The sequence below is a fragment of the Colius striatus genome, chromosome 17, assembly GCF_028858725.1.
Source record: "Colius striatus isolate bColStr4 chromosome 17, bColStr4.1.hap1, whole genome shotgun sequence".
Classification (NCBI taxonomy): domain Eukaryota; kingdom Metazoa; phylum Chordata; class Aves; order Coliiformes; family Coliidae; genus Colius; species Colius striatus.
This window is the reverse complement of record NC_084775.1, coordinates 6876084-6888646: the sequence shown is the minus strand read 5'-3', so window position 1 is coordinate 6888646 and position 12563 is coordinate 6876084.

The following is a 12563-nucleotide window of genomic DNA, read 5'->3' as shown; positions in this document are numbered from 1 at the left end:
TTTTGAGAGTACCTTAAGGACAGTCTGATTTAATATGCAGCCTATTTTGTGCCTTCTTACATGTACTTTGAGTTTTGCAACTTTAGCAGTCCCATCTTGCAGTCTTGTTCCTCCATATGAAGTGCTAGAAATTTGGGTTTTGTTGAAACTTGGATTTCTTGCATAATCACATGAATCCAGGAGCCTGAGGCATAAGTAATCTCACCATTTCATCACATGGGATAAAAGATGAGTACCAGTGGCAGAGGGTATAAACATTATGCAGGGAGCTAAAGCAACTCTTGGATCAGGAGCCTGAGAAGTTTGAATTCGATGAGCACTACTATTGAAACCACTTTCTCATTTTTGCTTTATTAATATAGGGTGTGGGATTTGGGCTTCAAGAAGTAAAGCAACATTTAAGGTACCTTTTTCCATTCTAGTTGCTGGTGATCTGTATTCTGACTTTTAGTTTTGGAAGGTTAGCCTAGGAGGAAAAACACTTTGTTCCATTTGCAGGAAGCTTTTCCTGTTGATTTTTAAGGAAATGGCACCTTAAGCCAACAATTGGTTTCATTTTGATTTTAGATATTTCCCAAGCAAAATCATCTTTATGCAGTAAGATAAGCATGAATTGCTCAGCTCTGACTAATGCTTGAAGAGTGCAGTTAGAGCTGTTTGCTTTTTATACTTTGCCAAATTGCCATTCCCATATCTCAGCTCACCCTATTCCCATTTCTCAGTTTCTGCAAAATGCTGTTGATGACAATGTCACCTTTTCTCATTGGACTTGCAGTTCTATGCTGGGGGCTAGATGTGGGCACTGGGAAGAGGAGGGATTGCCTTTGGCTGCACCTTTGTCATACCACTGGATGTAGACACTACACCATATAGCACTAGGGTGGGGAGTGGCCTCCCTTATGAACTGGTGACTTTGTTAGAGACACAAATTTCTCAGTTCTGTGCATTTCCAGCAGTAGACTCTGTGCCTTGCAGAGAGACTCTGACATGTGTCAGGTAACCTCACTTAGAACAAATGTCTCTCTTTGTCCCTACACATGTCTTCTTAATGTCTCCCATACTGCATGATATTCAAAAGTGTGGAGAAAAATGTGTCCCTCAAGAAGAGACAGTGATAGTCCTTGCTAGATTGTGCTGGGTACCTGCAAATGTCATTGCTCTTTTCTGTGTGCCTGAGAGGCAGCAGCTCTATCTACAGCATTTGGTGTGAGTTTTCCCAAGGACTGTATATAGTCCTCACCATAGCAAGATGTCCTTGGATTAGTTTAGCATCAAGGTCCTTTTGTAACCTCAGTACTCAAAAAAAAAACCCTAAACAAGGAAATACAACTTAATAAAGTGAAATAATATAATAAAGCATAAATGATAGCCTTAGGAAGGGAAGCAGTTCAGAGCCATAATATGGATTGAGTAAGCTGTAGCTGGTTGGTTTTGTGACTGATACAGTATTTCATGTTATTTTTATCCTTCCAGTTAAAACCAGATACTCTCCCCCTTAAAAAGCAGTGAATGTATTTAATGATACCTTTAATAATCTCTTTCCTTTTGGAAGCAGTATTTGGGAAGCAGAATGTCTCTCCCAGTAATGGCTGTCTGCCAACTGGCTTTCATCTTTATCCTTTCTGGTTCTTTAGTCATTTACCCAAGTGAAGCATTTGCACTTAGAACATTCAGTTTTTAGCTCCCTGCAGTCAAGATGAGAGAAATCAATGTAAATTGCTGGGGTGAGTGACCAGGAGGTGACAAGTCAAAAGCCTCGATGTTGAATGCTTCAGCCTGACAAGCAAGATGAAGCATGCATGAATGGGAAACTGCACAGAGCTCAAGGAGGAGGATCAGTTACAGGACCTCAGAAGAAAATACAAAAAAGAACAGATAAAGAAGATTCCCTGAGGTAGAAAGGAATTATTGAGAATCATGTAGAAAGCTTCAGTGGTAGTGGACAGGGCTCTGGGTCTGCAGAAACCAGTGGAAAAACATGGGTTGACCTCAATAGTGGGAGATCATTGTCTTCAAAAGTATTTGCCTGTAGACCTTTTAAGATAAGGTCAAAGGAAACTAAGTATTCTCTGACAGTTTTTTCCTTAAGTAAAAACACCTGCTGTAGGGCAGCTTTAGGAAGGGAAGCTCTGAATTCACTCCCGGTGTTTGCTTTCAGTGATTTACACCACTGTGCTTTGGCAGTAGGCTCCCTGCTATCTGCAGAAGAGATGCTTCCTTTTGACTGATTTGGTGCTCTCAGATCCAAGTACTCCATGTTAGGTGAGCATTTTGAGCTCAGTTTAAGAAGATGCTGATTCTAGATTTTTTAAAATTATATGCAGAATCCCTGAGACAAATCTGTGTCCTCTGTGTTTCCCTTGTCTGTAATGAAGGCTTTCCTACTTCACAGGAGTGTAGTGAGGAGAAACAAACACTGGAGGATTGCTCTGGCACTCAGGTGACTGTATATCATAAACACCAAAATAGCTCTTCTAGGCTTCTGTTTTTCTGGATAGAAAATTTCCATCAACCTCTAAAACTTATTTGCCTGAACTCTTCTGCCAGGCAATGAAACAAGATCTGAGGACTCAAAAGTAAGGTCAGTCAACAAATGATCCTGAGATTGGTACTATTTATGAACTTGCTTGTTTTCTTAGACAAAAAGACATGCTTGATGCACAATAGCTTTGCTTTGGTTTAGTTTAGGAAATTATCATAAAAGAAAGAGTAAAAAGTTCACAGACACAGAAAATGAGATTTCTGTGCAGGTAAAGACCATGATTTTTTTGGTTGCCTGACCTGAAAAGTGAATTTGAGTTTTGATCCCTGGTTGTGAAACTGTGTCTTTCCAAGAGCTCTACAGAGAGGTACACAGTGCCTTCTTGAAAGGCACATGCACTTTAATCTTCAAAGTCATACTTCTGTTGGCTTTGTGACTATGGAAAGAGAGCTGTGTAAGTCTTGTCTTACAGGTGGAGTGAGGAAGATTTCCTCCTTGGTTTTATTCTTTATTCTGAAACTGACTTGCTCTACAAACATAATTTAATCACTCATATCTTTCTGTGGATAAGTCACTTGTCTCTTGCTCAGCCTCTGCTTTAAGGATAGCAAGGTTTATGTCACTGTCCTGTGTACACTGAGGCAATCTGGGATTCTGCCACTGGGTTGTTGCATTGTGCTGCCTTCCCCTGCGATGGTCCCCTGAGCACTGGACACTGCTGTAGCTGTGCATACGTCTGAAGAACAGGGAACGGGGTTTATTGTGCTTGGGTAGGAGAGACTGCTGCTGTACCTGAGAGATAGAGCTCAGAGAAACAGGCTGATTTAAGAGGCAAGTAGAGACACACAGATGGGGAAGTCTTGATGGCATTGAGGTACTTAGATAGGCTTAGGGGCTAGAATTGTGTATAAGAACATTAGGACTGAGATCAAGGAAATTGTTAGCTCCTGTTTGATAGGTGCAGTGTCCAGGATAACTTGCTTTGTGCAATTGTTTGTACATAACCAGAACAACCCACAGGTTTCTGAGTGTTGGTCAGCTGCAGGGGTTAAAAAATCAACCCCATCAATGCCAGAAGAGCTATGGCTGGGCATAGAGCAGTATCAGTCATCCTCTCCAGACCTACCAGCTGTTCTGTGCAGCACAGGAACAGGATGATGCAATGTCCACAGTTTTGTCCACTGAATCAATGCTTGGGTAAGAGCCTGGGGAAGGTCCTTAGCCCTCTTCCTGCAGATGTCCTTGTCTCCCCAGCCATCAACTACATTGAACATTAGTTTCTAAATGTACTGAGGCACTGAAGGATCATGCACAGGTGTTTCTCATAATACAGCCCACCTGATAGGACAGAGTCCTCATCAAAAAATTTCTAGAGAACAGCAGTAGCTCTGCCATTGGGCACTGTTGCGTCCATCCCCACCTAAGCTTTACCAAGTTTTGTGCTGGATGCATTGCATAAGACATGGTGTAGGCACAGAGTTAGGGTGTTAGAAAGAGAAATCCGAGACATACGGTGTGAGAGTGGTGCTCATAAGGGGTCACCAAAATAGTTGGAAGGCTGTTGGAAGGGTTCCCTCAACACCACAACCTGGGCATGTGCCCAAGATTACAGCTTATAACCCATTCTAGGTTTAGAGTCCAGATTAGGGCTCTGAGAATTTCAAGGCACATAGTAAGGGTGGAGTTCAAGGGAGATGCCAAAATAAAATGAGGATTTTACTAGGGCTGTCCCCTGAGTAGTCCCTTACCTGGCGGACTGGAGTGCCTACATCAGCCTACATGTAGGTAAGGGATAGGCTGGGACAGTGAGGTCCTTCTCAACCAGAGCTTTATACGCCTTTGGCTCTTCCTAAGTTGTATTTCCTGTGTGGATGGTGCATGTGCCAGCACCAAGTCTGGCACCACAGTACACTGAAGTATAACCAGAATAGAGCTGTGCTGTGCCTGCACGGGAGCCCTCAGTGCCCTGCCTGGGGGACCCACTCAAGCTAAAAGGATTCAGGCTGTTACTGCTAGAGAGGAAAGAACATGCCCTAGCACAACCAGGGTTAACACAATGCAACCACTCATTTTTCTCAAGAGTCTCCTATATAAACAGAGATTAAGTTCATTGCATCCTTGTAAAAGATCCTGCTATCAAATTTCATTTAGAGTTGCACAGAGGTCTGGGGAGGTAGGGTTTCCAGTTTCACTAATGAATTTTGGCTTCAAGCCTGTATGTTTTTGGGTTTTTTTAACCTCTATTTCCCAGAAACATGTTCTGCTTCTCAACCTTTCATATTCATGTCTCGTGTCTAGCATGCTGAGAGATTACAGCTCCATCCTGCTGCTTGTCTTTGATAGTTTAACCTCTAGGCTAAATTTATGTTGCTTCAGTACCATCCTTGAGCTGTAGTTTTGCAATGCCTTGCCTACTGCTAGCCATTTCATATTGTTCTCTGCTGTTCTCACAGTATTTGGTTTTGGCATTCTTGTAGTAAAAGGAAGTGAGTAAACACTAAAGGTGACTAATGTGAGGTTGCAGTAATGTTGCTGTATATCGATGGAGAGTGCAGAGCTGCTGGAGTGCTGTTCTTTGGCATACCTAAAGTTGTGGTCATATGTGTTTTTCCTTGTTAGGGAGTCACCTGCAGTGTCTTGAAAAGCCAGCCTCTTAACAAGAATCTCTTTGTTTTGTGTACACCCTGGCTGGAGCAGAGTTAAGTCAGCCATGAAGAAAATCGTAAGTTCACTAGTTGTCTTTTAAATGCTTCATTTTCTTTTAAATCATGTTACTGACACTTTACAGCTGCTCAGAGATGCCAAATTATAACCCCAAGAAAAACAAAACTATTCTTTTACAAGAGTAGTATTTGCCGGATGAGAATTCATGCTGTGCTGCCACAAGTGGTGAATAGGCATTAAAAATCAGGCAAAAGCCAGGCAGTTTCCTTAATTTTCGAATAAACAGTAAGTTTGTATGTGTTCAGTGTTTTGCACTGCGGGGAAAATCACTACACATTTACTTCCTCTTATAGTTCTCCCTAGGCATCCACTGCCAGGTGCTGTCAGAGGCAGGATATGGAGCAATGGGCTTTCAGCTTGAGCCATGTGTCTGGATTTGTGTTTGTATGAAAAGATTGTCACCATCTAAGCCTTATCATATAGAAAGTGTGGAGACTGAATGGAAGCAAATGAGACAAATATGCTTCATATGAGTATAAATGACCATGAACCAGGACAGGCCTGCACTAAATGGAGTTACATTTGATCAGTGGACTTCTACAGGGTCTTTAGAAAAATATGTTTTCTCTTTCTAAGCAATGTCTGGGGAGCAGAGACATTTCCCAACTGTGAACACTTCTGCTTTCACTGACTTTATATTTTCAAAATGGCTGTTTGTTTGGCCTTGAGTAAACAAGGCTCCAAAACACTGTGTTGGGCAATCTGGGCCACTAATGTGTGTGTGATGTATGTGTTTGTGTGTACGACCCTGCTCAGTCTGACTGAGTTTCAGTGTCAGGAGAGGAAATAAAAACCATACAGAGTTGCAGAGAATCTGGGCTTGGCAGGCTTCTGTGAGTCCAGCACAGATCTGCCCTTGACTCTGCAGCAAGTGTCAGACCTTGAGGAAGCAGAAGAGGGGAAGTCTGACTTGGCTCTGAGTCTGGTGGCACCTTTTTAGCACTTGACATGCAACTAGAGACTGACATCCAGGAACTGAGAATCACTTGTCTCCTCTTAGTCATTACAAGCCGTGGGGAGTGGGAACAAGCAAAGAAAGGAAAGTGCTGATTGCCTTTTGGCAGGAGCAAAGGGCCTGCTGAGGTTTAAATCCAAAAGAGTTCCTTTTGAACTTGGGGTGCCCTGTGGTAATGGCTACCTGGGTTGAAGGACTAAGTTTCTTTATTCCAGGAGGTCGTAGATGCAGGGCAGAGCTGCTGAGAGTAAACAAATGCCCCTGTGGCATAGGCATGGCCAGGATCATGCGTGCCAGGAGGGAGTTACTAGGGAGAGAGTGGCCCCAGGCATCAGCTGACTAAGAAAGAGAGATGTATGTAAGTTTTAACATCACAGCACTGCCCATGCTTCTGGGCAAGCCAGAGGATCTCTGTAACTGATTATGATTTGGGGACTGAATCCTTTACAGTATTGTTGTTGGTATGAAGCACTCGAGAAGCTGCACTGTGTACATGATGTGGATCTCAGGACAGACAGCAGCAGGGAGGAGGACAGGTGCTGTCTATGTGATAGGAACACCTGCAACACCTGCAGTCAATTGACAGGAGAGCTGTGGATCTCAACCCTCTGTAATTCATCCTTGAGCCTGAAGGGATGGGAAGGTTGGTGTACAGCATCCAAACCACTCTGCTTAAACTAAGTACTAAAAATGGAAGTATTGTGAAAGCTGCTGGTGCAGACAGGGAAGGAGAGGAACAGAAAGGAAGCCAAGATGCAATTAGCCCCGTGGCTGTGGCATCTGGAGCTGGGTTTTGTTTTCTTGATTTGCAGAGATAAGGATGTGTGAGGCTGAAAGACCAAGTCCATTATCTTTTTGTTTCAGCACCATGCTGGCCAATAGCATGAAGCTCTGGAGAGGCACACTGACAACATCCTCTTTCTGTGCTCCAAAAGCTTTCAAATTAATGTAATTTTTATTCAAATAGGACACCCTGGAAGTCCTTTAATCTGTAGCAGACAAAATCCAGATGTTTGTGCATTGTTTACTTTGTCCTTTCTACACTGACCCTGGGGCACCATGGAGAAACTGCTCCATTTCTTCTCATGAAATGCTGCTGTTTCCATCAGCCTGTTAATATAGAGGCCAGTAGCTCTGCTTTTTACGGGTGGGAAAAAGACAACCTTTCAAGGTTGTCTTGAGAAAACTTTTCCCTTATTCCACTATCTTAATTTTGATGATTTTGGTGGAACTCTATCCATTACTAGTTTAGGGTTTGAATTCAGAGAAGGCTTGTGGTGAGTTAAGCAGGAGTAAAGTGAAGAGGCGAAAGGTACTGTGCTGGTACAGCTACTGCCACATGATTTGGAAAGGGACTATGTTAGTGTTGGGAACTTTGATTTCTTTACCCAGCAGGAGCCTTGCTCAGTGCTGTGTGTTTTAATGTTTGCTGTTGTGCTGCACCACTTCCCAAGAACTCTCTCAGCATTTGCTGGAGGTGGCAGGCACCAAGCTGTATTATTTTACTACACTAAATATTTCTGGTTTCAATACCTCTGCTTTTTCCATTTGTAATACCTGAAGTTAACAGGTGTACAGGCTTTTGCTGTCTCTAAAAGAATGCTCAATACACATTTGTCAACTCAGATATTTTTGGGCGTGTTCCAACATCATCTTGGCAGTCCCATAGTACTATATATAGCATCCCTTCAGCACTCACCAGCCTGGGTGCTGGTCTGAGGAACCAATCCATATTTTGGATCCAAAACAAAAGAGGGGGAAAAAAAGAACTTGCTTCTGAAAATTGTAACTGACTGGACTTTATTGCTGACAGTGACTTGCATTTTGCAATTTGATAAGCTGAAAATATCTTACTCCAATATGGCCAGAAACCTAAACAGCTCTTCTGTAAAGAAAGGTCTTAAAATTAACTATACAGTGTAGAAAAGAAGAATGTGCATGAAACTCTGAAAACAGCGTATTCTCTATTGAAGTAAAAATACGTAGTGCTCATCCAGCTCGGCTCAGATGTTCTTACACTACATATCTAACATCAACAGAGATAAATACCCCAGTTCTGAAGTTTTTTTCCATTCCCATTGCTCATTCTCAGGAATAAGTAACAGTTGAATTTTTGCAATTTCTACCCTACATTCCAGATGAGTAAATTTGGGCACTATAACACCAGCGTGTCCCTAGAGGAAAGTGTAAAATTTTGAAGGAAGAAAGGAACCATTTACAGTGATCACTGTGTGGGAAAGTGGTTAAGGATAAATAATACAACAGCTCCAAAGGGAATTGTGCAAGAGCCTGGAAACACAATTGCTTAAAAGGATCTGAGCACTGGGGAATTTCCAAAGTAAAACAGCAGTGAAAGATGAGCAGGGAAAAAGAAAAGGACAGAAAACAAACTCCAGAAGAAAGAGTTTCTCCCTTCCTGCATGCTGCTTCCCAGTGAAGAAAGCAAACACTTTCTTGTAATCTTTTACAAGAAAGGATTTGTTTCACACGGGCTCTCAGGGCCATTCAGAAGAAAATGTAGTCATTATGAAGCAATGCTGTTATCCTTGGGACCAAGACAGAGATAGGAGTCTACAGCTGTAGTTGCACAGTCAGCAATGACCCTGTTTCTTTATACCAGGACGACAAGGGCTGTTTGTGGAGCTGCTTTTTCTCCTTCTATCAACCTCACCATTGCTTTGCCTATGAAGTCCATGAGGATCATAAGGGCAGTTAAGAACCTGCTCTTCCCCCCTTTCCTGGCAGAAAAACTCAGCTTGCACTGTGTTTGCTTATGTGCTGATTCTTGTGAGATCCTCATTGACTTGAAGCACTCACGTATCTGGCTTGTATGTGCAGACATCCTTCCTGAAGATATGGAAGGGCAGCAGGGAGAGAGGGCAGAGGTCCTGGGTGCTTAGGCTGTGTTAAGCTGGGACTCAGGAGAGGGGAGTCTAAGGCAAGTGTGAGTGAGTCTCTTGTAGCTTCTGGCTTCCCAGAGGCATGTCCTGGTCCCTTCCTCCCCTTTCTGTGCCAGCTGCACAAGTTCTCCCTCCCTCCCTCTTTCAGCACCAGCTCTGATGCTGGTGGATGTCACTGGATTCCAATGATAATGGATCCCCTACTCCAGTGGGGATGCTCTGTGAGTGCTCTCATTTCTCAGAAAGAGCTGCAGGGACAGGCAGAGAAGGAGTCTGCTGTCTCCAGAGGAAAGTGTGACCTGATTGGCTCCATTTCTTCTCTGATTGAGCATTCCCGCTCATTTTGGAGAAGAGATTAATTCCAGATGCTGGTCCTGGTCTTGATTCTTGACTCAATGAAGCAGTTTGGAAAGGTTCCCTGTGCACGGCAGCACAGCTCTCTCATTTACCTGGGAATCCCAGAAAAGTCTCATTTTCTTTTCAGTGATTTAGGGGATTTTTAAAAATTATTTCCCCTCCTTGCTTCTATTTCTGAGATTATGAGGTTGTTTGCAGACAGCCTCTTAAGACAAAAGTCCCTATTGTTCCTACATACCCTTCACTAACAGCAAGGACTTGAAAAGAAAAGAAAAAGGATGTACCACCTGCACAAACAATCAAGACAAGGCAGCCCAGTTGCTTGGGGCTCAGTATGTGCAGCCTACAGAGTGTTTGCCCTTTGTCTCCTGCGTGGTGTTGGCATGTACTGGCTGACTTCGAGGCAGGAGCACAGACCAGGGACTCAGGAGTGTGTGGCGATGGCAGCAGGTGGGAGATGGGGGCTGTTTGGTCACTACCATAATATTTTGGCCTATTTTAGTCAGCACAGAGTTCAGGCAGAGTTTACTGTTGGGATCTTTGGATGTACACAATGTTTTCTTTTGTTTTCTAGTGACCATATTTTCAGCTGCTTATAGTAGTTGTACTAGTGAGATCTAGTCTTTAAGAAAACTGCTGGATTTGCTCCAGAAGAGCACTCAAGAGTTAAAGAGTGAATCACAAGGTTTCACTGTTAATGTAATCTTGAGCACAGCTGCACTGTTACAGAAAGGCTAAAATGCTGGTGCTGTGCAGTGAGCTGTACCTGAATATACTCACTGAATGAAGTTAATGGGGAAGAGTTTCCCTTGGGCCATGGTCTGGGCCATGTGTCTCACTCAGCAGAGCCATGCAAGTAATTGACTTTCAGTATGTTGACTGAACTGTAGAGCAGAGGGTGTCCCCGAGATTCTACAGGGTCCTTTTTTGTGATTTTAGAGATGTGAGAAACAGTGCATGTCTTGCAACTGGCCTGTTAAGTGCTTTCTCTTTGTCCATGCTTGAAGCCCACAAAGAGAGATCCTGCACAGTGGGAAACTAACAGTCAGGGTGGCTGAGGAAAACAGTGCCAGAGCAGTGTTTAGACTTTTGAGATATGTCCTCTTCAGGATGTGGGCTTGCTCCCCCTAGTCATTCATTACTGCCCTGCTGCGCTCCTAACACATGGACTGCTTGTTATCACCCCCAAACTTTTTCAGGGCTTGTAGGAGGAATCTCTTTAACCATTACAGCTCCAGCACAAAGTGTGTTTTTAAGACCTGAGATGAAGTAGCGCCAAGTTTCTCAGCTAGAACGGGAGAGTTGTTCCTTGGCATGCCTTGAAATGAACAGGAAAACCAAAAAGCTTTAATTAAGAAGGTACTTAAATATTAATCTCAGAGGAACATTAAGTCCATGAGTAGCTGTAGGACACATTTCCCTGTTCTAATCTCAATAATAAAAGACAGAGTTTGGTTTTCCTGAATCGGAGGAGTTTATGGGCTTTACTTTCATCACAAATTCTGAGAAACAGCAGAGGGAAGAGACAAGAATCTCCAGTACCAGAATCTGCAGTTTCTCAGTATCTGTTTTTCCAGATGTAGTTACAGAAAACTATACATGGGAGCAAACCCATGGCCCTCAATAAAAAAAGGTTGTTTGTGTGCGAAGGAAAACAATGGGCAAAGGTTAGTGTTTCTCAGTTCCTGAGAAATTGTCCTGAGACAAAAGGATCATGAGCACCAACATCTGTGGGACTCACAGCCAAGTCCCCTAGAAGATTTGACCAATAAATTCCCAGTATGGTGCCTGCTTTTGTAATTTGATTATCATATAGAGAAAGCTGATATTCCTGAGTGATAAATAAGCACAACTGAAGGAGGAGACAAATGGTGTTTGAAATACATCCAGTTTGGCTTTTGGTTGCATGTTCTTGGAATCTTTCCAAGAGTCTTGTCCAACGGTTTAAACTTAATTTTGAGTTGGGAAATGCAAAATGCACCTCTTATTTATTACAATAAGAGACTGGTGACTGTAGACAGTGCTCTGCAAGCAAACACCAGCAGAAAGATTCATCTGCCCTCAGTATGTTGCAATGTAACTTGGACAAAGACAAAGAAGGATGTTTAGGACACTAGCATGAGAGTGCCTTATGAGTTTGGTGTGTGTTTAGGGTTGTTTTAGTTTATATTTTTAAAGATGAGATGAAGAGTGATAAATTGAGGGTCAAATCTTAGTCAACTTTTCTTTGCTGAGCAGAAATGTCTGGCTTTCTGTCCAGTGATGTCCTTTTTTATCTCTCAATCAATGGAAAGTAGCACTGAAGAAAAGAAGGCATGGAGAAAACACAGTGCTTGAAATGCTGTTCATGCCATAAACCTGCTCTTTGTCTACAGACAAGGCAGCAACCCTGTTTTCTTTAGTCTGGCCACAGACATGTCACTTCAGCATAGTGGCCTTGACCTTCTCAGAAGATGGCTCCTTGGTTTGCATCTCTAACCTTATTCTGCTGAACAAAAACCACAAATGCAGCATGTGTAGATGCTGGTGCTCTTTGCGATTGTCTCCTCACCTCCAGGATCCTGAGGGTGGTTATGAGGGTTGACTTTCAACCAGTCACTAGCTTTCTTTTTGTTGAACCTGACTGATACTAGTCATCATCTGAAACTAGCTTCACTGTCAGAGAAGGAAATTCTACAGATGGTAGTTCAGTGTGTCAAGGACATTCTGGAGCTTGAGGTAAGATTACATTGACTTAGTGCAATACACTGCTGCCAAGACAAGCAAAGGTGTAAGCTATCCTCCAGCAAGGCTGAAGGGGAAGCTCCTGGTAGATACCAGAGACCACCATAGTCGCTTTGGTCACTAGATGATGGGACTAGACTAACTGCCTCTCCCCACTAACTCCACACCTCTGCAATAACTTACCTGCAAGGGGAATTTCTCCACAACTTCTTCACATACTGGAGCTCTGCTCTTGAAATCTGAGGATTTCTATGCCTTGATGGTTTCTTACTCTCCATAAGGAAGCTCTGGTGTTCACATCAATCTCATCAGTGCCTGTACTTCAGATGTGAAATAATTTTCTAATTTGGTCTCTTGACTCAAGATTTGGAAAAAAAATGAAACAGAGCCTCAGCAACATAAAGGATGATTTAAATGTTGT